Source organism: Lupinus angustifolius, chromosome LG06, assembly GCF_001865875.1.
Source record: "Lupinus angustifolius cultivar Tanjil chromosome LG06, LupAngTanjil_v1.0, whole genome shotgun sequence".
NCBI lineage: Eukaryota > Viridiplantae > Streptophyta > Magnoliopsida > Fabales > Fabaceae > Lupinus > Lupinus angustifolius.
Genome location: NC_032014.1, coordinates 20037006 through 20064467, shown reverse-complemented (window position 1 = coordinate 20064467; position 27462 = coordinate 20037006).

The following is a 27462-nucleotide window of genomic DNA, read 5'->3' as shown; positions in this document are numbered from 1 at the left end:
GTTTTCACAACCCAATATGCTCGATGCTCTATCTCTGCAGGAAGATGGCATGCTTTACCAAAGACAACCTATAAAGGGGACATCCCTATGGGTGCCTTGTGCGTAGTCCTATGCACCCAAAGAGCATCCTAAAATCTGTTGCTCCAATTCTTTTTGTTTGGTTGCACCATCTTCTCCAAAATTCTCTTAATCTCTTTGTTTGAAATCTCAGCTTGCCCATTACATTGGGGGTGATAAGATATGGAAACTCTATGAACAACCCCATATTTCTTTAGCATAGCTTGCATGGATCTATTGCAGAAGGGGGTGCCTTGGTCACTAACAATGGCTCTGGGTATGCCAAACCTGAGCATCATTAGTTATGGTGGCCTAAGCTTCCACTCATTTAGAATCATAATCAACAACAAGCAGAATATAGTAAATCCCAGAAGAAACATGAAAGGAACCCACAAAATCAATACCCTAGACATCAAACACCTTGCAAAACAACATAGATTTTTGAGGCATCTCATGTCTCCAAGAAAGGGTACCACCTGCTCTCTGACACTGTCACAAGTGCTACAAATTCTCCATGCATCTTTGAAGATGGTGGGCTAATAAAATCTAGAGTCAAGCACCTTTCGGGTTGTGCTTTGGGTACCAAGATGGCCACCCACTATAGAGGAATGACAAAACTGGAAGACTGACTCAATCTCATGATCTGGATTGCATAACATGGTTAGTACACAATCTCCACAAATATTGATCATCCCAAACATAATATTTAGTATCATTCTTATGTTTGTCATTTTGAGCTCTAGATGCAAGTGGAGGAAAAATAGATGCAACCAAATAATAACAATGTTAGAAAACCAAGGGGTGGAGAAAGAAAGAGAAATATTCAAAAGTTGTTCATCAGGAAAATCATCTCTGATATGCATCATATCAAACTCTTGGAGCAAGATCATCCATCTAATCAACCTTGGTTTGGAATCAACTTTCTTTAATAGGAACTTCAAAGCTGCATGGTCATTGAAAACAATAATTCTAGAACCAATCAAATAAGACCTAAACTTATCTAGAGCAAATACAATAGCTAAAAGCTCTTTCTCAGTTGTGGTGTAATTTTCTTGTGCAACATCTAAATTCCTAGAAGCATAATAAATTACCCTAGGAAATTTGTCCACTTTTTTAGCAAGGACAACCCCCAATGCATAATTAGAAGTATCACACATCATCTCAAAAGGGACTTTCCAATCATGTACCTGGATAATAGGAGTGGTGGTCAAGGCTCTCTTGAGTCAATTAAATGTCTCCCTACATCTCTCATCAAAATCAAACATCACCTCCTTTTGTAATAGGTTGGATAGTGAAAGTGCCTTATTGCTAAAATCTTTAATGAACCTGAGATAGAAACCTTCTTGACCAAGAAAAGAACGAACCTCTCGCACACAAGAGGGGTAAGGCAATTGTTAAATAACATCTACCTTGGCTGGGTCTACCCCGATTTCTCTATTTGAGATCACATGCCCCAAAACTATGCCTTGCTCTACCCTGAAATGACATTTTTTGTAATTCAGAACAAGGTTAGTTTCAATGCATTTATGCACAACTCTATCTAGACTTTCCAAACATGCATCAAATGAAGATCCATAAACAGTGAAATTTGTTGGGTCCCATAGGGCTCTGCCACTCACCTAGAGGGGGGATGAATAGGTGATACGATACACAATTACCATCGTTTGAAAAACAAAGAAGAAACACAAATTTACACATTGTTTAATAAATAAAGACAGACTTAATCGATTAAATCGATCTGTTGTTAATCGATTAACTAACCAAGTTAATCGATTATGTTGTTCAGTTATAGTTAAAACAATTTTATTTCGATCTTCCAAGATTACTAAGATTCAACCAAACTTATATGTACTTATTATAGACAGTTAAGAACAATATTTGCATAATACATAATATGCAATTATCATATAATTATATGGACGTCAAGTTAATTAAATCAAGTAATACGAAAATTAAAAAAATAAGGAAAAATAAGAATGAGACTTGGTTTTTTTCCTGGTTCGTTTGCAGGTCCACTTGCAAACTACATCCATGCCTCCCCTTATGATCTTGGAAGATTTTTCTTCACTATGGAAATTCAATGTTCTTACAAACACATTTCCAATACAAGACGCAAGATGCTACTTTCTTGGATCTTAAACCCCCACTTCAGTTTGACTATAATGCTCACCTACTAGGACACCTTACCGTTCGTGACTCTAGCCCCAACCTAAGTATCGCTTACAACGAAGACCTTTTGCTTGTCGTGAAGACACTTACCTAACTGTAGCTAGGGTTTTCCCAAACCTATTCTCATTATATGATGATACAACACACCAAGAGAATGTGTCAATGCCTTAGTCTAACAAATTTCTTCAAGTTACATATGCACCTCAATATGCAGATTTTACACTCTTCTTACAATCTAAGAACCCTTCTAAAGGATCTCAAAATTACAGAATAAAAATGCAAGAGATGCAATGTTTCCTTTTCACAAAGATATGAGAATTAAGCTCAACGAGTATCTTGCAAAGATTCACCTTTTTCTTTCCTCAAACTAACACTTAGAAAATCTTTCTAAAAGATATGAAAGATTGAGCTTAAGATTTCCTGGAAAATGTGTAAAAACTCTTTGTTTCGAAAATGTGTTCTATCCCTATATTTTTCTCAATGGTTATGAAGCAATATGAAAAACTTGGGTTAAAATACTATTATATATTTAACTGATGTTAATTGATTATACTGAACCTTAATCGATTAATGGGTTTCTTGAAAATAACAGAAAACATAATCATCAACCACGTTAATCGATTAACTCACCATTTAATCGATTAACGTGTTCATCCGAAGGATTAATCGATTAACACATCTGTTAATTGATTAAAGGTTTTCTAAAACATATTTCAAATGATGAATGAACTTCCTACATGATTTATAACCTAATGATGCATGTCTCTGAATGAAGTATGATTTAAAACACTTTTTAAATGCATTTAAAACATATGATCATGTATGTATGTATGTATGTGCATGTAAATCATGTATGAATGCATGTGAGTCTCTTTTTAGATATGATTGATTTTAGCTTATGAGACTTTCATTGGGGTTCATCCTAGCCTAGACTCTTACTAAACGAGCAACTTAAGACCTAATAAAGATATAAAAATACTTAACCCCTAGATCTTCTTTTGACTACTTTGCCTTGTATAATCTTGAGTCTTGACTTTATAGTTGATACTTTGTTGTTTGATGATTTGCTCATCCTCTCAAGCTTGTCCTTCAATGTTCACCACATTGTCGATCCTTTATCTTTATCAATCTTTTGTCTTCATCAAACTATGTGTGTCCTTTGTCTTCATCAAAACATATGTGATGCAAGTTTCTCTCTTCAATCTCTCATTCATGCATGCTTGCATCTTCAATATCCCCCTTTTTTATGATGACAAACACTTGTTGATGCTTGTTAGCAACTTGTTGGATCTACTTGATTTCAATCAACTATGTTTTTCCTTGTTCTTGTAAGTTGATGCGCATTTCTCTCTCTTGCTCCCCCACAGTTTGTGCATTGGGTGATTTATTCTTTTTCGTTGCGGAAGACTCAACTTATCTTATCTTGTAAGTCCTAAAAAACATAAACAACAACCTTTCTCCCATTTTGGCATGATCAAAAAGTAAAGTCAAATATGAAAGTATATTGCCAAAAGAAAGAACAAACAACGCAATTTCTACTAGAGTTAATCGATTACAATAATACTTAATCGATTAAGCCTTACTCAGTTTTTCACATAAATGCATTTTATATAATGCTTAATCGATTATGACCTGCTATTAATCGATTAAACCTACTGATATGGCAAAAAACAATGCAGGCCACATGCTATGAGCAGAAAGTTATAAACTTGGTAATTACTAGTTTCATACACTTATTTTTGTATAGTACCACTTGTTTTATATCACTTATTTACATTTCATGAAAATGTTTGCTTTACCACTTGTTGATACCTCTTGTTAATGACATTTATTTATGATATCACTTTCCATGCCACATGTTAATTGAAAATTGTACGCAATTAGATCAATGCAAATAGATTTGAAAATTTCTAGCATCGATTCATCCATTGATCAAGTGATTTACAAAAGTAATAAGATCAATGCATAATTTCAATTTTAACTACACAAAACCAACATATTCATTCATAGACTGTTATGATTACATTGTTCAAGTTAAAGCACAAAAAAACAAACTTAATAAGTTTGGAAGATTCAATGCAACACCAAAAGATTACACAAACCACAAAACTCCTAAAACAACAACTAACTAGGACACACTAGACATCCTAAGCTAGCTAGGAGGTGGTTTTGGAAATCCACCAAAAGAACTAAACATAATGTGCAGCTGCTCAAATCGATTCTGATTCTCTTCATCTTGTCTTTGAAACTCCACCATAAGCCTATCCTTCATAGATTATATCCTAGATACAACTTCTTAGTTCCCTGAGTCAATACGCTCATTAAGGCATTGTTCCATGGCAACTAGATGAGCCAAACTAAATGAAGATCCTTGAGGCAAATCAGATGCCTCGACATTTTGATGTCCCTGATTTTGCTCACCATGCTTACCACCTTCTTCTTCAGAAATTTCTAAATCCACTGTGGTCTTGTAATCCTCTTGATACATGCATTCACCTCCATATTTGTAAATATTCATCTTGTGAATGATGTTCTCGTGGACCATATGTTCTCTAGTTTTCATAGCAATTAACTCTACACTAGATGTGTCGATCTCTAAATGATCAATAACATGAGAGATAAACATTCCATAAGCCAACAACATCGAAGAAGATGATGCAATACCATATATCACTTTGAGAATCTCATCGGGCCAACTAATCAATATTCCTTCTTTAACATCGAACATAAGCTTCAGATCATTTACAGTAGGTTGCACATGATTAGTGTTGCGCTGAACTAATATGTAAGCTATCAGGTAATGTAAAAACCTATTTTCTACAGTTAAAGAACTTGCTTTTGTGAGCTCACCTCACACAATGTAATGAGGTCCCCTTAAGCACGACTTATATACCTCTGTAGAGTCATAACTACTCCATTTGTCGTTGTTTCAGTCTTCAAGGGTACCACCATCACATGATAATCCTCCCACATCCATAAACAACACATCATTCATCAAAATCATCTTTCCTTTCACCATACTCCTATACCCACCATCCTTATACTGAAAATTGGCATAAAATTTCCGAACTAGAGAGGGATAAATATTACCATTTAATTCCAGAAAATGGACAACCACTTACACCTCTAATTCACGCGGGAATTGAAATCCTTGCTCCACCATCCATGCCATGTCGGCATAACGAATATATGTAGGTTTTCGTATTATGAACTGAGACAACCTCTCTTCTTGAAGAGCAAGAGCATAAAATGACTTTACACCCACTGAAGGATTCTACCTTACTGAAGAGGAGCCTTCAGCACTGAGATTTCTCACACGTTCAGGATGACGCATAACCTTGTTTACACCAGTTGTATGTTTTACTCTCTTTGGTCTCTCGTTACTCATAGTTGTAGAATCAATTGGATGGGTAATCGATTTTGGGTGAAAAAACGAAGTTCATGAGGAAAAATTGTGGGATCAATTTCGGACAAGAGGACAATGTTCACGATGTTAGGGTTTTGAAAAAACGTAACCCCGAACTGATGTGCAATTTGTTTTATTACTGCACTTAATCGATTAACCTCTATGTTAATCAATTAACGAGATTGAAATTTTTACATAGTTAATCCATTATGTTCCTTCTTAATCGATTAATATTTTAAAACATTTTAGCCCATGTAATCGATTAATGGAATAATTAATCGATTAAGACAATTTGAAAAGGCCCAGGTAATCGATTAAAACAAGAACAATCGATTAAATAAGGCACTGAAATATATTTTGGCATAGTTTGAATTAGCTTATAGGTTTGATAAGACTCTAAGATAAAGATCCATCCTAAACACCTAATATGCACTTAACACATACCCAAAAAAACATGAAAGCATATATAACCAATAACACATTTTACAATTAAGAACACATGCATATTATGGCGATAAGTAAACTTATTTAGGATTATTTAGAAGTCTAGCATGCATTCAAACACTTAGGTCATATATTGGACATAACATGTGATTAGACATTGTAGAGCAATATTTATCACGACATTTGGTTACCTAACATGCTTTACCTCATCTTTATCAAGATGTTTGAAGTTTTCCATATTTGATGTTTTCTTTGGCCTTTCTTCAACCCTTGATTCTTGTCCTTTTCTCGCATAGAATATCAATTCTTGAAGTATTTATCCTCATTAGTACCTACGAAACAGTAAGCATACCTTTCCTCTCCTCTTTTGTAGATGGCTTAGTCAAGCATTAAATTCGTATAGACTTTCCAAAAAAATAGTTTTGGTTAAATGGCATTAGTATGTTATTTAACTTGCACTTCAACATGATTATAAAATCCTAGATCTTATTTCTACATTTACTTATTAATTAAAACATGATTGAAAGATTCTTATACTAGTATAATAATATCATGTTTGCATTTAAAAGTATGTAAATGTAACGTACAAAGCATTAGGCCTAAAAGTGATTTATGGGGGAATTCATGATTCTTGAGTTTATGGTCTTGTTAAGATTTCATTATTGAATATATTTATGAAACTTAAAGTACGTAATACTTGTAGTTAAGAAGTGGTACCTTGTTTTACATTTGTTGTGCAACACTTCCTATCTTCAAGTATTTGTTATGACAAGTTACTCTTTAGTGTCATAGTCTATTTTCCTTTGGTGATAAGGCAAAGAAGTTTGATCTTCTCACCTTCTTATGTGCCTAGAACACTTGCTGCCCATATGAAAGTTGAAGTCCATATGTTCTTCGGCATACCTACAAAACACAATTACTTGTTTTTCTTGGGTGCCCAACTAACCTTGGGTCCCTTGATATTAGTAACTTGGAGATTATGTTTCTTAGTAATCCATATACAATTTGCATTTAGAACATCATGCATTCTAACATTACATGTATTCAAGGTATGATCATACAATCCACAATAAAAGCAAGTAGGGGATTCAAGATGTGAAAATTTCAGAACATTTACTTGATTATTGTGAAATGTGTTATTTGCATGCATATATTCCAAACTTGATTTAATTCTATCAGTTTTATATGTAGCAAGTAAGTGGTTTGAATTGTGATAACTAGATGTGAAATTAGCAAGATTATCATTTAAGATATTATTTTCAGTTTACATACAAATGCAATTTTCGTAAATAGATGTCACATTTAAATTAGAAGTACAATCCCATGAAGAGCTAAAATCCATATTCTACAGTACGCATACCCCTCACCACTGAAAATCAGAGGGTAGTCGATGGACGCGTCATCACCGCTAAACGAGTTAGAAGAGCCCATGATAAAAGTGCCTAGGATCAACGATCTAAGCAGCTAAGCTAGCACAATCGTTCTAGCTCTGATACCACTTGTTGGGTCCCACACGGCTCTGCTGTTCAACTAGAGGGGGGTGAATAAGTGATACGGTACACAATTACCATCGTTCGATAAACAAAGAAGAAACACAAATTTATACACTGTTTAATCGATTAAAGCCAGCCTTAATCGATTAACTCGATCTATTATTAATTGATTAACTAACCGAATTAATTGATTATGTTTTTCAGTTATAGTTAAAACAATTTTCTTTCAATCTTCCAAGATTACCAAGATTCAACCAAACTTACATGCACTTATTACAAACAGTTAAGAATAGTAAATGCAACATACAAAATATGCCATTATCAGAGAATTATATGCACATTAAGTTAATTAAATCAAGTAATGCGGAAATGTAAAAAGATAAGGGAAAAGAAGAATAAGACTCGGCTTTTATCCTGGTTTGTTTGCGGGTCCACTTGCAACCTACATCCAGGCCTCCCCTTCTGATCTTGGGAGATTTTTCTTCACTATGGAAATTCAATGTTCTTATAAATACAATTCCAATACAAGACGCAAGAAGCTACTTTCTTGGATCTTAAACCCCCACTTCGGTTTGACTATAAAGCTCGCCTACTAGGATACCTTATTGTTCGCGACTCTAGCCCCAACCTAAGTATCGCTTACAACCAAGACCTTTTGCTTCTCGTGAAGACACTTACCTAACCGCAACTAGGGTTTTCCCAAACCTCTTCTCCTTCTACGATGATACAATATACCAAGAGAATGTGTCAATGCCTTAGTCTAACAATTTTCTTTAAGTTACATATGCACCTCAATGTGTAAATTTTACACTCTTCATACAATATAAGAACCCTTCTAAAAGATCTCACAATTATAGAATAAAAATGCGTGAGATGCCAAGTTTCCTTTTCACAAAGATATGCTAATTAAGATCAACGGGTATCTTGCAAAGATTCACCCTTGAGAACACTTAGAAAATCTTTCTAAAAGATATGAAATTTTGAGCTTAAGATTTCCTGAAAAATGTGTAAAATTTCTTTGTTTCGAAAATGTGTTTTAACCCTATATTTTTCTCAATGGTTATGAAGCAATATGAAAATTTGGGTTAAAATAGTATTCCTTTTATAACTGAAGTTAATCGATTATACTGAACCTTAACCGATTAACGAGTTTCTTGAAAATAACAGAAAACAAAATCAACAACCACCTTAATCAATTAACTCACCATTTAATTGATTAACGTGTTCATCCCAAGGATTAATCGATTAACACATCTATTAATTGATTAAAGGTTTTCTAAAACATATTTCAAATGATGAATGAACCTCCTACACGATTTATAACCTAATGATGCATGTCTTGAATGAAGTATGTTTTGAAACAATTTTTAAATGCATTCAACACATATGATCATGTATGTATGTATGTATCTATGTATGTATGTATGTGCATGTAAATCATGTATGTATGCATGTGAGTCTCTTTTTAGATATGATTGATTTTAGCTTGTGAGATATTCATTGGAGTTCATCATAGCCTAGACTCTTACTAAGAAAGAAACATAAGACCTAATAAAAATTTGAAAATACTTAACCCCTAGATCTTGTTTTGAATGGTTTGCCTTGTATAATCTTGAGTCTTGACTTTATATTTGATACTTTGTTGTTTGTTGGTTTGCTCATCCTCTCAAGTATATCCTTGAACATTCACCATGTTTGTCGATCCTTTGTCTTTATCAATCTTTTGTCTTCATCAAACTATGTGTGTCTATAGTCTTCTATTGTCTTAATAAAACATATATGATGTATGATTGCCTCTTCAATCTCTCATTCATGCATGCTTGCATCTTCAATCTCTCAGTCATGCATGCTTGCATCTTCAAAATCATCCATAAACACCTCTATGTAACCTTCTAAAAAATCACTGAAAATGCTCACCATACACTAGTGGAATGTACCAATGGTGTTGGATAGGCCAAAATGCATCCTCCTATAGGCAAAAGTGCCAAATAGGCAGGTGAAAGTGGTCTTCTCCTGATTCTCTGGAAAAGTATGAATCTGGAAGTACTCAGAAAAACCATTAAGAAAATAGTAATGATATTTATCTGCTAAGCTCTCAAGCATGTGATCAATAAATGGCAAAGGAAAGTGACAATTTCTTGTTGCTTGGTTGAGCCTCCTATAATCAATACAGACTCTCCAATTGTTCTGCAGTCTAGTAGGAATCAACTCATCCCTCTCATTTCTCACCACTATAATTTATGTCTTCTTTGGAACCACCTGAATTGGGCTCACCCAATGATTATCAGAAATGGGATATATAATCACATCTTGTAGAAGCTTTGTGGCCTCTTTATTCACAAAATCAAGGATGACTGGATTGAGTCTCCTTTGTAGTTGCCTCACTAGTTTAGATCTTTCAAGAGTATCCTATGCATGCACATGGATGGGCTAATACCAAAAATATAAGCTAAGGTCCAACCAATTGCCTTATTGTGCTTCTTTAGCACTTGCAACAACTTCCCCTCTTGATTAGAATCAAGGGAGGTGGAAACAATAATAGGAATCTTCTCATCATCCTCAGTGTAAGCGTACTTCAGTTTTTCAGGCAAAGGTTTAAGCTCCAATACAAGTGCCTTCAAAATAGATGGAACCAAAGTAGCATAAATAGATTATGCAGCCTACACCTGAACAAGTAAATCAGATTGTTGTATGATGTCTGCAACAATTGAGTTAATGCAATCTGACTATACAATATTTGGATCAACAGAAATATGCAGAAACTCATCAATACAAGAATGACATATTCCAGAACCAGTGCATGTATGACAAGTGTCTGAGTCTATCATTGACATAGAATCAAAATCATTAAGAAAATCATTGATACACTTATTAGTTAACTCATCAAGAAAATCAATATGAAACACAAAATAGTCCTCAGATGGATGCTTCATACCATCCAAAATATTAAACCGTACCACAATATCACCAAACTCCATAGATAATGTTCTAGCATGGACATCTATTTTGGTTCAGGTTGTTCTAAAAAATGAACTCCACAAAAATAATAGGAACTATGTTACGGGAGGATCTCTCTTCGATATCGAGAATATAAAAATCAGCAAGAAAAATAAGTTCACCAACCTGAACCAAGACATCATTTATCAAACTTGCAGGGTAGGCAGTACTCCTGCTTGCTAATTGAATCACTTCCGTGGTAGATTGCATAGGTCCAAGTGAAAGAGACATGAAAATAGACAAAGGCATAACATTAATCAAATCTCCTAGATCTAGCAAGACATTCTCAAATTTGCTATTACCTATTATGCAAGGTATAGAAAATGTACATGGGTCCTTACACTTTTCAGGAATGTGAGGAACATGTTTACCTATTAGTTCAAAAACATTTCTCCCCAAGCTGATCCTCTCATTTCCTTTCAGCCTCCTCTTGTGAGTGCATAACTCCTGTAAAGTTTTTGCATATCTTGGAATTTGCTTGATTGCATCAAGTAAAAGTATGTTCACCTCTACCTTTCTAAATGTGTCCAAGATATCCTTGTCTACCTCTTCCATCTTCTTACTTGGAATGGCTCTTACAGGAAATGGAAGAGCAATGAAAGATGGTTATGCAACACTTGTGAAAGGTTGACTAGCACGAATTTCTACGCTAGTGCTTTCAGTCTCCTATAAAACAGGTTCCTTCATTTCTGATGCAGCTAGATCAACTTCAATCTGTTTGCCTGACCTTAGAGTGATGACACTCATATTCTTCATGTTGGGTACTAGTGAGGTAAGAATACACCTAGAGAGGGGGTGAATAGGTGTAGTGAATCATTAATCCCGTTTTCCGATATTTGCGCAGAATATAAATCTGTTGCAGTTAATCGATTATCAACAAGGATAGTCGATTAAAGACAATTGTGTTTATCGATTATGGTCAGTACGTTAATTGGTTTTAATGGTTGTTTACTCTTTGAAAAATAGACTTTTCTTTCTTTGAAAATAGTGATGAATCTTGATCTTTACAATCCTAATATTGATTCGTGATTATCAACAAATTAACATTAATTAGAAATTAATCACAAAATGCAAATAAACTCAGGTAGCAAGTAAAGACAGAAACGTAAAGAGATAGGGAAAGAGAAAATGTGCTCAAGGATTTTATCCTGGTTCGTTTGCGGGTCCACTTGCAAACTACATTAAGGCCTCTCAGTTGATCTGGGAGATTTTTCTTCATTATCAGAAATGTTATTCAATTACAACCACACTTCCAAGAATCCTAGCAGAAACTTCTTTCTTGAAACCGTTGAGCTACCAAGTTCGATTTGACCACTATCTATGCCTACTTGGATACCACACCATTCGTGCAATTTGGCCCCAGCTGAAACTATCGCTCGAATCAAGACTCCCTGCCTTGTGAAGATGATAGATTATCAACTTGTGATGATTCCACTCACCATTAGAATTATCCACAAATTACATAAAATTTGTCGAGTTACTTTGCACATAAGATTGTGCGGATATAGACTCTGAATTCGACTCTATAACCCTTGACAAAATATCTCACAAACAACCCTAAAAAATAGATGTGGAAATCATGCAAGGTCTTTCAACTAAATGAAATTTTTAGCACAATGACAAAGACTTTCTCTCTTTTCTCTCTTGAGAATGTATGCAAGAAAAATGTCTCAAAGGATCAAGAACATAGCTTCGAAAACTTAAGCACTATGAAAAACTTCTCTTTAAAACTAATTTATTATATTTCAAACTAACAGCTTTTGTTCATAACTGACTCAACTTATATTAATCGATTAAATGGCAAGTTAATCGATTAACGTGTTTCTTGAAAACAGATTTTCAGTTATGGCTTAATCGATTAAAAACTTGCTTAATTGATAAATAAGTAAAAATCCTAGGAGGTTAGCTAATGTAACTCCATTTAATCGATTATGCCTTTTCTTAATCAAATGATTTAATCGATTAATATTATTTAAAAATGGTTTCTCCTAACTATATGGTAAAACATCCTATATGATGAATGAACATGCAACATGATTTTAGAAATGATTAATTCCTTTATGCACAAAACCATGTATGCTTAATGCAAATGCATGAATCTTATGTATCATATATATGTATGTAGATGTGATGCCTCAACCTATATGATTTTCATTTTAGACTTTTTGTGAGACACTTCCATATTGGGTTTACCTAAACTAAACTCAATACTATGCAAACATCTTAGGACTCTAGAATATAAAAAGCAATCATAAGTTCTATGACGTTGATCTTGAGTTTTCAGTATGTTGATTGTTGTGATGTCCAAGTCTTCAAGCTTCCATATAGCATCTCGTCTTCATCAAAAATTAATAGGTTGGTTATAATGTCATCCTTTGACTATTTTCCATTTCAATCTCCCCCTTTTTGATGATGACAAACACTAAAACAATTCCTCTATTTGATGACTTGAAGCTGGACATAATATGTTTGCAAAGGTTGAATCAGAATGCACTGCTCCCCCTCACTTTGTTCTTCCCCTTAAACCATGTAAGAGGTAATCCTAGGGTAGAAACATGATTATTTGTGGAAGCTCACTTCAACCTGCAAAACAGATCAAACAACACCTTTCTCCCCTTTTGGCATGATAAAAAAGCTATGACAAATTTTGATATTAAAAGCCAAAAGCAAGGAAAGATTTATAAAAAAATTTCTGGTCTTAATCGATTAATTAATCAACGATAATCGATTAAGCAGTTTAAAAATTACTTGAACATGTGCACAGAGTTTAGCATTAATCAATTATTATATGTAGTTAATCGATTATTCAATAATAAAAAACATATTATGACAAGAATTTATTGCGAGATATATCTATTCGTGTAAGTTTGACATGAATTCCATAGAATGATCAATTATTGTGATTAAGGCAATATTCAGAGAATATTAACCATTTAATAGTAGATATACATATGTAGGTACAATCAAAGGCTCACACAATAATTGAAAACATAATCCACATTAATAACAAAGTTTTACGAAATGTAATAAGAGTAAGTGCAACGCGTATATAAGAGTTCAATAGAAAAACAACAAAATACAACCAACATCAAAAGATAATCTCCAAAGCAAATACACACACCCTAGACACTCTAAACAATCCTGTCTAGGCTAATATTGAGGAGGTGGTGGTTGGGATGAGCCATGTGTAGTACACACAATGAAGATGATGCGTTCAAGATCTTCGGACAATCTTTGTTGTAGATGCTGAAATTCCGCTGCCATGGAATCCCTCATAGTATGAAAATGTCCATCAATACGCGCATTGAGGCGTTGTTCCATAGCATCCAGGTGAGCAAGCCCAAAAGATGGTTCTTGAGGCTCAACATATGCTTCAGTTGGTGGTTGCACGGGGTTAGGCTCACTAGGATGCTCAACATTATCTTCATACGGCAAATCTTTATTCACTTTGGCATTATGATCTTCTTGATATTTCTATTCATTACAATACTTGTAAATGCCCATCTTGTGAATAAGATTATCACCAACAACATGCTCTCGGGATTTTGCGGTGATAGTGTCCACATCTGACGTGTCAATCTCATTATAGTCAATGACACGGGAGATGAATATTCCATATTCAAGCAACCTTGAAGAAGATGAAGCTATGCTCTGCATAACTTTCAAGATTTTTGAAGGCCAGTTCACCACAATGCCTTCCCTTATGGTGAACATAAGCTTGAGATCATTGCTTGTAGGATGAGTGTGGTTAGTATTCCTCTGAGCTAATATATATGCAATCAAATAGTGTAAGAGCCGGTTTTCAACGAACAATGACCCCGCTTTGGTCAATTTTCCTTGCACAATCAAGTGAGGTCCTCTTAGGCATGACTTGTACATTTCAACAGCATTGAATGAGTCCCATGACTCATTGTTACAATCTCCTAACATTGGTCCACCACTAGTTAGACCTCCAACTTCCAGAAACAGTTCCTCATCCAATTCTATCATTTTCCCCATAACCATTGAAGAATAAAACGCATCCATATACCTAAAGTTGGTGTAAAATTCCCGAGTGAGTGAATGATATATTTTACCTTTTAATTCCAAGAACTTATTCACTCCTTGGTTCTCCAAACCATGTGGGAATTGAAAGCCTTATTCGCTCCTTGGCCAACCTAGCTTCTAAAAGAATGGGAGAGTAATAAGGGTCATCATGGTTCTTTCTTCCACCTTGAGCCGAAGAGGAACCTTTCCCCCGCCTCTGGTTTGGTACCGTGTTTCACTCTCATATTATGTGGTTCACTCATACTTATAGGTATAGTACTGATTTAATCGATTTAGTAATCAATTTTCCGAATTGAGGTTTTAGGGTTTCTAAAGAGGGAAAATGGCGAGGATTCAGATTTGTAGAGATTGAGGGTTAGGTATGTTTGGAATTTATCAAACTCCCCCCAACTTAAAACTTTGTTTGTCTTCAAACAAAAGGTAAAGCTTATCCGAACAATTAGATTAAGCAACCACATTCTAAAATAGGATAGACAAATCAATAGTAAAGTAACCGAAAATGCATTAATAACAAAACCTCAAGAGTTGCGATACATTACCAAAGTAATTTAGTCTACAAGTTTAGACTTCCATGGAAATGGAAGCAAAACTGAAATGAAATGAAGAAGAAGTAAAAAACCGAAATGCAAGAGCAAACCCTAGTAGAGCATAAAAGAGGGAAAACCTAAATGTGAAGTGTTTACAAAACGATGGAATGGAGTGAATGAATGGAATTTGGGTTCCCTCTCCTCAAAAGAGTAAAACAAAAAGTGGGGTCAAATCTAAAATTGGATTCACAATTAAAAATTCCTAAAATTAAAAATACAATCTTCACTTCAACATATATCTTCCACTTCTGTAATGCCTAAAATGTCCTTAGTGCCAAATATGATCTGAAAATGATAATAGATTTAATCAGGCCAAATAATCCCAAATTAACTCATTTTAAGAATATTAGTCCAATAAAGTCTAAAACATTAAACCATATGAAACAAAGTCATTTAGGCACCAAGAATCGTCAATCATGCTAAATTAAGGCTATGAATAATGTGTAATATATTAACCGTCACTTATACATGTGTTTAACCATCACGTAAGTTAGTTAATTTTGTCAACATATTCATCCTCAAAAATCATTGAATTCATTTATATCATTTCCATATATTTTTTATCATTTTGTATTTTTCGTTTTTTGCAATATTGTTTAAATTTTGATGCAACATTTTATATGTAAAACTAAATTATAGAGCATCATTATGAAGTTTCTTAAACCAAAACTTTTTGAACAATATGAATTGTGTAATATATTGAATATAATCAAAGTTTACACTAAACCCTTTGTGGTATTTCTTGTAGTCTATGACATGTTGAATAGGTAAATGGTAACTCATGTTGCATTTAATAACTAATTTATGGTTTTCATTTATATTTTTACATTCTTAGCTAAATTTTTATGAGTAATTCACAATACATTACTTTAAAGTGTATAGTATCTTCATCTGATTATTGTTTATAATGTTACAAATATATGGGCTAATCTATGATTAATTTTGAATTATTTTATTTCAATATTATCAATGCAGGCATGTTTGGGAGTTATACTCTATACTCAAATCATATGATCTTAGGATTTGTACTATGTAATGAAAATATATATGAGATACTCTATGATTAATTATAATTTTTGTCATATTTACGGGTGTATTAGGGATTCTTATAATGCCTAAAATGGAAAATAGTCAAAGGATGCCATTATAACCGACGTACAAAGTTTTGATGAAGACAAGATCTTACATGGAAGCTTTAAGATTTGGACATCTCAACAGACAACATACCAAGAACTCAAGGTCATTGTCATAGAATATAGGATTATCTTTTTACATTCTAGAGTCCTAAGATGATTGCCTAGTATTGAGTCTAGGGTAGGTAAACCCAAGATGGAAGTGTCTCACAAAGAGTCTAAAGTAAAAATCACATAAAATGAGGCATAAAATCAACACATAATTATATGATAATTAACACTCGTGCATTTGCATTTAGCATACATGATTTTATGCATAAAGGTTTAATCATTTCTAAAATCATGATTGCATGATCATTCATCATATAGGGTGTTTACCATTTAAAGATTGAAAAACCATTTTTTATGAATTTAATCGTTTAACCCAGTTTGTAATCGATTAAGTCCTGGTGAAATCCTTAATCGATTAAGGGAAGTCATAATCGATTAAATGGAGTTACAATAGCTAACCTCCCAGGATTTCTGTGTATGAATCGATTAAGTAATATGTTAATCGATTAAGCCATAACTGAAAGTCTGTTTTCAAAAACCCATTAATTGATTAACATGACAATTTAATCAATTAATATCTTTTATATCAGTTACGAGCTAATTTTGTTATTTTGAAACAGAATCCATTCTGCTTTTAAGACAGTTTTCTCTTCACCTTCATTAAGCAAGAATGAAAAATATATGAGAAAAAGAATCAAAGATTCATTGTGTTAAAAAGTTTCTAAGCTATCTTGATGTATCTTTGAGTTTTCTTGCGCGAGCTTCAAGAGTGACAAAAAGAGAGAATTGAGAGAAAAGAGAGAAAAATATTTTCATTAAGCAGAATCATTTTTCATTCAATTGAAAACACTCCTTGCATTATTTCATAATTAGGTCTTAGGGTTGTGTTTGTCATATTTTTCTGTCAAGGGTGATTAGAGTCTATTATAGAGTTGCAATCTCCATATTCTAGTGTGCAAAGTAACTCGAAAAAAGTTATGAAATTGAGGAAAATTCTCTTGATGTGTCTTATCATCACAGGTTGAGAATTAGGAGTGTTAATTAGATAGAAATTCTTCATTCGAGCAAGAGTTTCGGTTGAGGCCAAATAGCGCGAAAGGTGTGGCATCCAAGTAGGCGTAGATAAGGGGTCAAACCGGGCTTTGTGGCTCATTGGTTTCAAGAATGAAGTTTATGTCTCGTTGTACCGGAGGTGTGGTTGTAAATTACATTTCTGATTAGTGAAGAAAATATCACAGATCAACCGGGAGGGCTAGATGTAGTTTGAAGTGGACCGCAAACAAACCATGATAAAAATCCTCAAGCAAAATTTCTCTATCCCTATCTCTTTATAATTCAGTCTTTATTGCTTTCTGTTTTGATTAGATTAATGTGATTAATTGCCTGCTGTGTTAATCTGTTGTTAGTCAAGAATCAATCTTAGGATAGTAAAGATCAAGAATTATCACGTTTTTTATAAAGCAAGAAAACTATTTTTCAAAGTAAAACAATCATGATAATCGATTAAAGTTTCGGTAATAATCGATTAAGTGAAATGGCTTTATTCGATTAACCCTGTTGATAATTGATTAACTGTAGTAGCTTGGAATTCTACGCAAACATCGAAAAAGTGGGACTGGTGATCTGCAACACCTATTCACCCCCCCTCTAGGTGTAATCATACTTTATTGGTACCCAACAATGCCAACTATTACAACCTTCGTTATAGCCTTTTGTTTTTTTGTTAAAGTATCATATTTCTACACCTTATTACAACCTTTGTTATGGACTATTATTTAACTCTTATACCCTTTCCTATGGACTTTTTTAATCCATGTAAGATGTAATTTCTAATTAATAATATTAGTAGTGTATTAGTAATATTTAGTGACATTATATTTTATTTTTGATCTTATAGTGAGATAATAACCTAAATTAAAACTTTTACATTATTACAATAATATATTTTCGTAATAAAAAAAAAAGTAAGGCTAACATTTATACATTGTTACAATAGTGATTTTGGGTGACTTATCCATGTTGTTTTCTTATTACTCATATATGGATAATAATAATATCAACATTTATGCTTCAAATGCACAAAATAAAAGAAAGTGTGTTTTACGTGAGAAGGGTATAAGTTATTCAAGATCGAAAATGCACCAATTTTCATCAATGGAATCCCAACTGCAAAATTCAACACCCGTTCCATTGGCCATAACACCTATGTCTCAAATCTCTTTAAATTGTGTCAACCAAACAAATCAAATTTATGGTTTTCTCAACACTAATGGAACATCAACTTCAACTTGTCACACACAACCATGTACTATCCATGACGATTCAAGGACAAGGAGATTTATCAATCAAACATATTTAGGCATAAATCTAATAATAGATATGACACCCTTTATGAAGATGAAACAAACAAAAATGTGCAAAGAGATAAAGAAATTTTTTCCCCGTATTCATCAACTCAAAGTTTCAACTGAAATGGCAAATAGTCAAATGATGCCATCATGATTGACCTACTTAGTTTTAACTAAAATGGCAAATAGTCAAAGGATGTCAAAGACTCAAAGGTCAATGTTGTACACTTACAATTATTTTATTATTCTAGAAGTCTTAAGATGTTTGCCTACTGTTGAGTCTAGGTTAGGTAAACCCTAGATGGAAGTCTCATAAAAGTCTAAAATGAAATTCATATAGGTTGAGGCAATTATATATATATATATATATGTAGGATTCATGCATTTGCGTTATGCAAAAACATGGTTTTTATGCATAAAAGAATCATCTATTTCAAAATCATATGTTGCATGTTCTTTCATCATATAGAATATTTACCATGCATTAGGGAAAACAATTTTCATAATCGATTAAGATAATTGATAATCGATTATATCTTGTTGAAATCCATGAATCAATTAAGGATTAATGTAATCGATTAAAAGGAGTTATAATAGCTAACCTTCTAGGATTTATGGCTTATTAATCGATTGAAGAGATTGATAATCGATTAAGTCTGAACTAAGAAACTATTTTTCATTAGCACATTATTCGATTAAGTATGTTCATAATCGATGGACATTGGTTAAAATTAGTTTGATATAAAACCTGTTATTTTAACTCATGTACATAATTCACAAACTTTCATTTTTACATTGAGAGAAAAATAAAACCCAAAATTCTCATAGCTGAATTTCCAAAGCATCTTGCTTATCTTTGAAAGATTTTTTGCATAGTTTTCTAAGAGAGAAAAGAGAGAAATTCTTTTCATAGTGTTATCATTTTTTCATTCATTGGAAAAACCCTACATAAACTTCACATTTAGTTTAAGGTTGTTGTGATATTTCTGTAGAGGGTTGTAGAGTCGATTTTAGATTTTTATCCGCGTATTAAGTGTGCAAATAACTTGGCTAATTTTGTGAATCACAAGGATTGTTCTCGTGGTGCGTTAGCATCAACACATTAGAGAATTGGTTGTCTTCATACAACAGGAAGATTTAGATTAAGAGATACTTTAGTTGGGGCTAGATTCGTGAATAGTGTGCTATCCTAGTAGGCGTATAGAGTGGTCAAACCGAGTGTGTAGGATCAACAGGTTCAAGTAGGGAGTTCTTGCTACGTGTATAGGAATATTGCTTGTAATCAAACATATATTTCCAATACTGAAGAAAATTCTCTTGAGATCAGAAGGGGAGACCAGGGTGTAGTTTACAAGTGGACCCGCAAACGAACCATGATAAAAATTCTTGAGCACTTTCTCTTTCCCTATCTCTTTTACAATTTTGTCTTTATGGATTTCTGTTTTAATTGTATTTCGTGATTTGAGCTTCAGTGTTAATATTCATAGTATAATGAATAATCAATTTAGGGCAGTAAAGACTTGTAATCATCACTGTTTTCAGTGTGATAAAATCTATTTTCCAAAGATATCGTGATTCAGAATAATCGATTAAAGTTGATCATAATCGATTAATACAATTGTGCATAATTGATTAATCCTGACAATAATCGACTAACTACAACATATATCTATTCTACGCATAAATTGGAACAGTGGGATTAGTGATACGCTACACCTATTCGCCCTCCTATAGGTGTGTTTTACCATGCTGGTACCCAACAAGTGGTATCAGAGCTGTTACAAAGGTGCTAGCTTGATCGCTTTATTCATTGATCCTAGGGATTTTCACTATGGATTCCACTAACCCTTTCCGTGATGATGGCGCATCCATCAATCTCCTTCATATATTCAGTGGCGAGGGGTATGCCTACTGGAAAATGCGTATGATAATTTTTATTGAGGCAATCGACACAGAGATTTGAGAATTCGTTGCCAATGGGCCTTTTACTCCACTACACTTGGTGGATGGTGAGCCTAAAGAAAAACCTAAAGGCTTATGAACTAATGAAGAAAAATGAAAAGTCCAGCAAAACCTTAAGGCTAAGAACATCATAACTTCTAGTTTATGATATGACGAGTTCTTTAGAGTCTCATAGTGCCTTAATGCGAAAGAAATGTGGGACACTTTGCAAGTAACCCATGAAGGCACAACGAAATTAAGTGTGCGAGACTAAATGCGTTAATACACGAATATGAGTTATTTCGAATATTTCAAAATTAATCGATAAGTGTAATGCAGAAAAGATTCACTCATATAGTTAATCATTTGGTTGCTTTAGAAAAGAGTTTTGCTAAGGGTGAACTAATAAAGTATTGTGTTATCTTGATAGGAAATGGCAGCCCAAATTCATGGTAATCATGGAATCAAAAGATCTAGATTCAATGCCTCTAGCAACTCTCTTCGGCAAACTCCAAGAGAGTGAAATGGATTTAGGACGCTTAACCATGGATGAAGATACAAACATAAAGAAAAAGGGAATCTCTCTCAAAGCCACAACGTCACAAGAACAAGAAGATAAAGATGACGAAGATTTTGATTCTGATCTAGATGACAAAACCTTGACACTCCTAGTTCGTAAATTTGGTAAATTTCTCAAGAAGAAAGAGGGTTGAAGCGATTTCATAAGAAAGTGGCGAGTGACTCAACTAGAAAGGGCAAGGTTTCCAAAGACTGCTTAACTTGCCATGAGTGAGGCAAACTGGGACACATGTGCTACCAATGCCCAAGCTACCTCAAGAATGATGAGAATGATAAGAGCAACATGAGACACATGTGCTACCAATGCCCGAGCTATATAGTTTTGGATGTTCTGGAGGATGAAACAACATCTAGCACATCCGAAGAGGAGGAGACCGCCAAGTTATGCTTAATGGCTAATACTCAAGAAATTGGCAGCTCAAGTTTTCAAGATGATACAAATAAGGTACAACATTCTGACACTTCTTCATGTTCTGAAGAGTCTCCTACATATGATGAACATTATAGTGCTTTTGTTGAGTTATATGAGGAGTTCAAGAAACTAGCTAAGGTAAATATAGATAGGAAAACAATCATCATGTTGCATGAAAATAAATTGTTAAAGTGCAAGAAGAATTGAATGAACTAAAATTAGAAAATGAGACTCTAGACCTTACTTACTCTTGTGCCTCATGTACTTGATCTACTAAGTTAATTGAGACTCGTATATGTGAACAATGTGATGTTTTGAATGCTAAAATTTCTAATTTGAAAGATAAATGAGCTAAGTTCACCTATAGTAGTCAAAAGCTAAACAACTTACTTGCTGCATCTAGAAATGTAGGTAATCATGGAGGTCTAGGCTACAAATCTAAGAATAAAAGAAAACCAGATTTAATCATAACATGCCTACTTGCTTTTATTGTGGTACATATAGTCGTACATCTATATCTTGCTATATTCGAAAATATGGTGTGCCAAGTGGAAAATATGTATGCGTGCAAAAAGGACTAGATTCTTTAGTTACTAACAAGAAGGGACCCAATATAACTTGGGTACCTAAACAAGCCAAGTAAATTGTTTTGTAGGTTTGCCGCCGGATATAGGGACAACACTGATATTTGCATAGTGGTTGTTTGAGGCATATGACAGGTGATCGATCAAAGATATCAAGATCTTTCACTTAAAGGTAAAGGCTATGTCACTTACGGAGACAACAATCGAGGAAGGATACTAGGTGTCAGAAGAATTGGCAATGTTTCACAAGCCATTATTGAGAACATGTTGTATGTTGAAGGGGTACAACACAACCTTCTGAGCATTAATTAGTTGCGCGACAAAGATAATAAGGTATCATTCGTGACAGCTTAGATAATAATGTTAAGTTCATAGGGAAATGAATAAACAACATCTATATGATTGACTTGGATGATTTCACCACTCTATTTTCAAAATGTTTTATCTCTAAAGAGAGTGACACCTGGTTATGGCACAGACGAGTAGCACATGTCCATTTACAACATCTAGTTAAGCTATCATTGCATGATCTAGTTGTAGGACTACCAAAGCTTGATTTTAAATCAAAAGGCTCTTGTGACACTTGTCAAAAGTGTAAACAAGTAAAGAGTTCATTTTCGTCTAAAAATATGATATCCAGAACTAGACCTTTGGACTTACTCCATATGGACTTGTTTGGACCATCACAAATTATGAGCTTTGGTGGTAGCTACTATGCATTGTAAATTGTTGATGATTTCTCTAGATATACATGGACTTTATTTCTTGCTCTGAAAAGTGACATTTTTAAGTCTTTTAAAAATCTGGCCAAATAGCTCCAAAACCAATTCTATCACAAGATAGTTTATATTCGCAACGATCATGGTGGGGAATTTGAGAACCACCTATTTGACAAATTTTGCAAGAAGCATGAGATCCTACATTAGTATTCAGCTCCTTGAACCCCTCAACAAATTGGAGTTGTTGAGAGGAAAAATCGAGTTTTAGAGGAGCTAGCTAGGACATTGTTAAATGAAAGCAATGTCCCTAAGTATTTTTGGGTCGATGTAGTGCATACAACTTGCTATGAAATAAATCGAGCACTTCTTAGGCCTACACTCTTAAAAATGCAATATGAATTATAATTATTGAAAGCCCAAAAACCTAATATTTCACACTTGCGTGCTTTTGGATGTAAATGCTATATATTGAATAATGGCAGAAAACGTTTTGGGAAAATTTGATTCGAAAGTTGATAAGGGAATATTTCTGGGGTACTCTATTCATAGTAAAGCATATTGAGTCTTTAATAAATATACAATGCATATTGAAGAGTTTAATCATGTACATTTTGACAAGTCTTCTCTAAAAGAGAAGAGGAAGGTCTTGTGTGATGACGTTTTAGGTGTCTTGGAGAACACATACACAAAGGACATGCAAATCGAGAAGGAGGTTCAGGATGATCAGGAAAGGAGTTCATATCATCAAAACATGCCAATAGTGTGGAAGAGTAAGAAAGAACATCTGCTCGACAAGGTTATAGGTGATATATCAACGGGAGTGGAAACCCGTAACTCTTTGAGTAATTTTTTTAATTTTGTAGCTTTCGTATCTCGAGTTGAGCCTAAGACCATAGATGATGCCATAGAGGATGAAAACTGGGGAATAGCTATGCAAGAAGAGCTAAACAAGTTTGAGCGTAATAACGTGTGGGACTTAGTCCCTAAACCTAAAGATCATCCTATAATCGGCACAAAACGAGTCTTTAGAAATAAAATGCACAAATCTTGTTTGATTATACGAAGTAAGGCACGTCTAGTAGCCAAAGTATAAAATCAAGAGGAAGACATTGACTATGATGAAACATACGCTCCTTTTGTGAGTTTGGAGGCTATCAGAATGTTATTGGCGTTTTCATCGATAATGAACTTTAAACTCTTTCAAATGGATGTGAAGAGTGCCTTCTTGAATGGATATTGTGAAGAAGATCTTTGCTCCTGACCTTGGCATGGTTTTGATGAAGACACCAACATCACCAAGAAGAAGAAAAGAAAGAATACTTATGAAGACAAAGAAGACAAAGCTTCAAGACAAATTAGTCTAAGTCTAAATAGGTACTTCTATCATATACTCTTGAATATACAATAGTAGTAATTCTCAAACTCTTTTAAAAGAAAATTGAGACACTTCAATTTATTCAAAACAATGTTCAAAAATAGTGTGTAACAGGTTACTGCATCTAAGTAACAGGTTACAAGTACGATAAAAGAGTTATCCAACTTAAAATTGGTTAGAGTAATCCATTATTGTCTTTGAGTAACATATTACTAGTTTTAGTGAAGTTGAGTAATTGATTACTCACTTTCTATAATCGATTACTCTAAATCGAATTTAAATGCCCAGTGGACAGAATGTTTGGGTAATCGATTACCCACTAGTTGTAATTGATTACTGAGTGTTATTGCATCAGATTTCAAATTTCGAAATGGAAGGTTTTCATCCCAAACGAAATATCTTCACTCCAATCAATTCCTACCTTTTCGTAGAGGCACTACGGGTGATTGAAAAGTCTATTTAAAGGCATTGAATCTCACAACACAAACACACAACTCTCATACATATTTCAAAAGCTCTTACACACATTCTGAAATTATTTTATGCACTTTTAGCAACTAGTTCTTAAACTTTCAAAGTTGATTTTTTCTGAAGTTGCTTAAAGTAAAGTGTTTCAAGTTTACCAACTTATAAAGAGCATTATTACTAAGTATACAAAAGAGTTGATTAAACTTCAAGTTACATTACTTTCAAACTTGTAAAGGAAATTTCGCCATTGTTGTACATTCTTCATTATTATTGCAGAATACTTTCTTTCATAAAGGTGTGATAAGAAAAGGGCTTAGAATCACTTGGAAAGGTGTTTTTTCCAAGAGTGAATAAGGATTAGGGAGTGCGTAAGGTAAATAGAGATCTCGGGGTGAGATATTGTAATTGCAACTCATAATCTTTAGTGGAAAAATCTCTTGTGTTGCAAGAGTACTAGACGTAGCCTTCGGTGGACAAGAAGGTGAACCAATATAAATATCCTTGTGTATTATCTTCTCCCTTATCTCTTTGATTATTTATTTGGTTAAGTTCTACATATATTTTCCGCTGCACTTTAACTCTCCATAATTTTAAGTCAACTAATTCCCCCCCCCCCCCTCTTAGTTGCAATCTCAGTCTTACAATTGTCACCAGAGCTATTTTTGAGTAAGATATTCTCAAATCTAATCATATATCAAAGATGGCCTCAAGATCATTCCTAGGAGAAGGTTCCAACATCAACCCCCTCCAAGCTTTGTTGGAGAGTGCTATGACTTTTGGAAAATCAGAATGAGGAGCTTCATAGAATCTCAAGACCTGGGTATATGAAATGTAATTGAAGAAGGACCATATGAACCATTCACTATAATCAACAACGTCAGAGAAGTAAAGCCCAAATATTCATGGAATGATGAAGATAAAAACAAGGTGTAGTATGATCTCAGAGCAAAGAACATTCTCACATCAGCACTTGGCATGGATGAGTTCTTTAGAGTACCAAATTACAAATCCGCTATAGAAATGTGGGATACTCTAGAGACAACACATGAAGGAATAGAGGAGGTAAAGATATCAAGACTCAACACTCTTTCCCAAGAATATGAAATGTTTCGTATGAAACCTGGAGAGAAAATTCTAGATCTTCAAAAGAGGTTTACTCATATTACAAATCACCTTATTGCTCTTTGTAAGGTGCTATCAAACAGTGACTTGAACTTGAAGGTTCTAAGATCACTCACGAGAACATGTCAACCCAAGGTAACGACTATTTCTGAAATGAAAAGTTTATCGAAAAAGTCTTTGGCTGCTTTGTTTGGTAAATTGCAAGAACATGAATTAGAACTCAACCAACTTGACCAACATGAAGAGCAAGAAAAGAAAAAGAAGAATATTTCTCTCAAGGTAAAAGTAGACAAATATGAATCATCAGAAGATGAATCTGAGAATGAAGAGATGGAAGATATGAGTCTTCTTGTAAAGAAGTTCAGCAAGTTCCTTAAAAGGAACAAGAGTGGCAAAACTAGACAAATGAGGAAATTCACCAAGAACAATGACTCCTTCACTTCAAACCAAAATTTCACATGCTTCGAATATGGCTAGCCTAGACATATGAAGATGGACTGTCCAAACATGAAAAATAACTCCTTCAAAGGGAAGAATGAGATGAGGACTGGATGGAGAGCCTATATTGTTTGGGAAGATAATGATACTAGTTCCGCTTATGAACAAGAAAATGAAGAATAAGCACATCTTTCCTTGATGGCATCTCATCATTATGATGACGAAGAGGTAAATAATACTCAACTATATTCTTCTGAATTACAAACTGCATTTAATGACTTGCATGATGAATATGTTAAACTCACAAAAATGTTTCTAAAACAAAAAAACTGAGTTAGATGCATTTAGAAACAAACCCTCATCATCTTCATGTCAAAACTGCACTATTCTTGAAAATAAAGTTTCAACTTTAAGTCTTGAACTTAATAAGATGAACAAGAGTAGTAAAAGTTTAGAAAAGATCATTAATGATCAAAGACACTCAACAGATCGAAGAGGTCTTGGCTATTCAAAAAGCCATGTTTCTAAGAAACAAAGTGTCTCAACTAAGATAAACTTTGAAAAACAAGGTTTCCATGCATTTAAAATTAGTAAAAATAAATCTAGGATACATGAACATCAGCCTATTTGTACATATTGCAAAAACCATGGACATACACTGAATACTTCTAAAATTAGAAAATATGGTGTACCCAGAGGTCTTTTTAGATGGGTTGAGAAAGTTACTAATTATGTATAACCCAAAGAATATTGGGTACATCATAAAACTTCAAATGTTTTGTAGGAAAATTTGAGAGTCGCCTGCAACTTATGGTACTTGGATATCGGCTGCTCAAAACACATGACGGGCGATAGAAACAAATTCTATATCCTCACTCCAAGGGACAAAGGCTATGTCACATATGGTGATAACAATAAAGGAAAGATACTTGGAGTTGGTAGAATTGGCAAGCCACCCTCAACAACCATAGAAGGTGTATTATATGTTGAAGGGCTCAAGCACAATCTTCTAGGCATAAGTTAATAATGCGACAAAGGCTTTCATGTGGCATTCTACCCAAATAAGTGCATAATTGAAAGTAAGAATTCTCA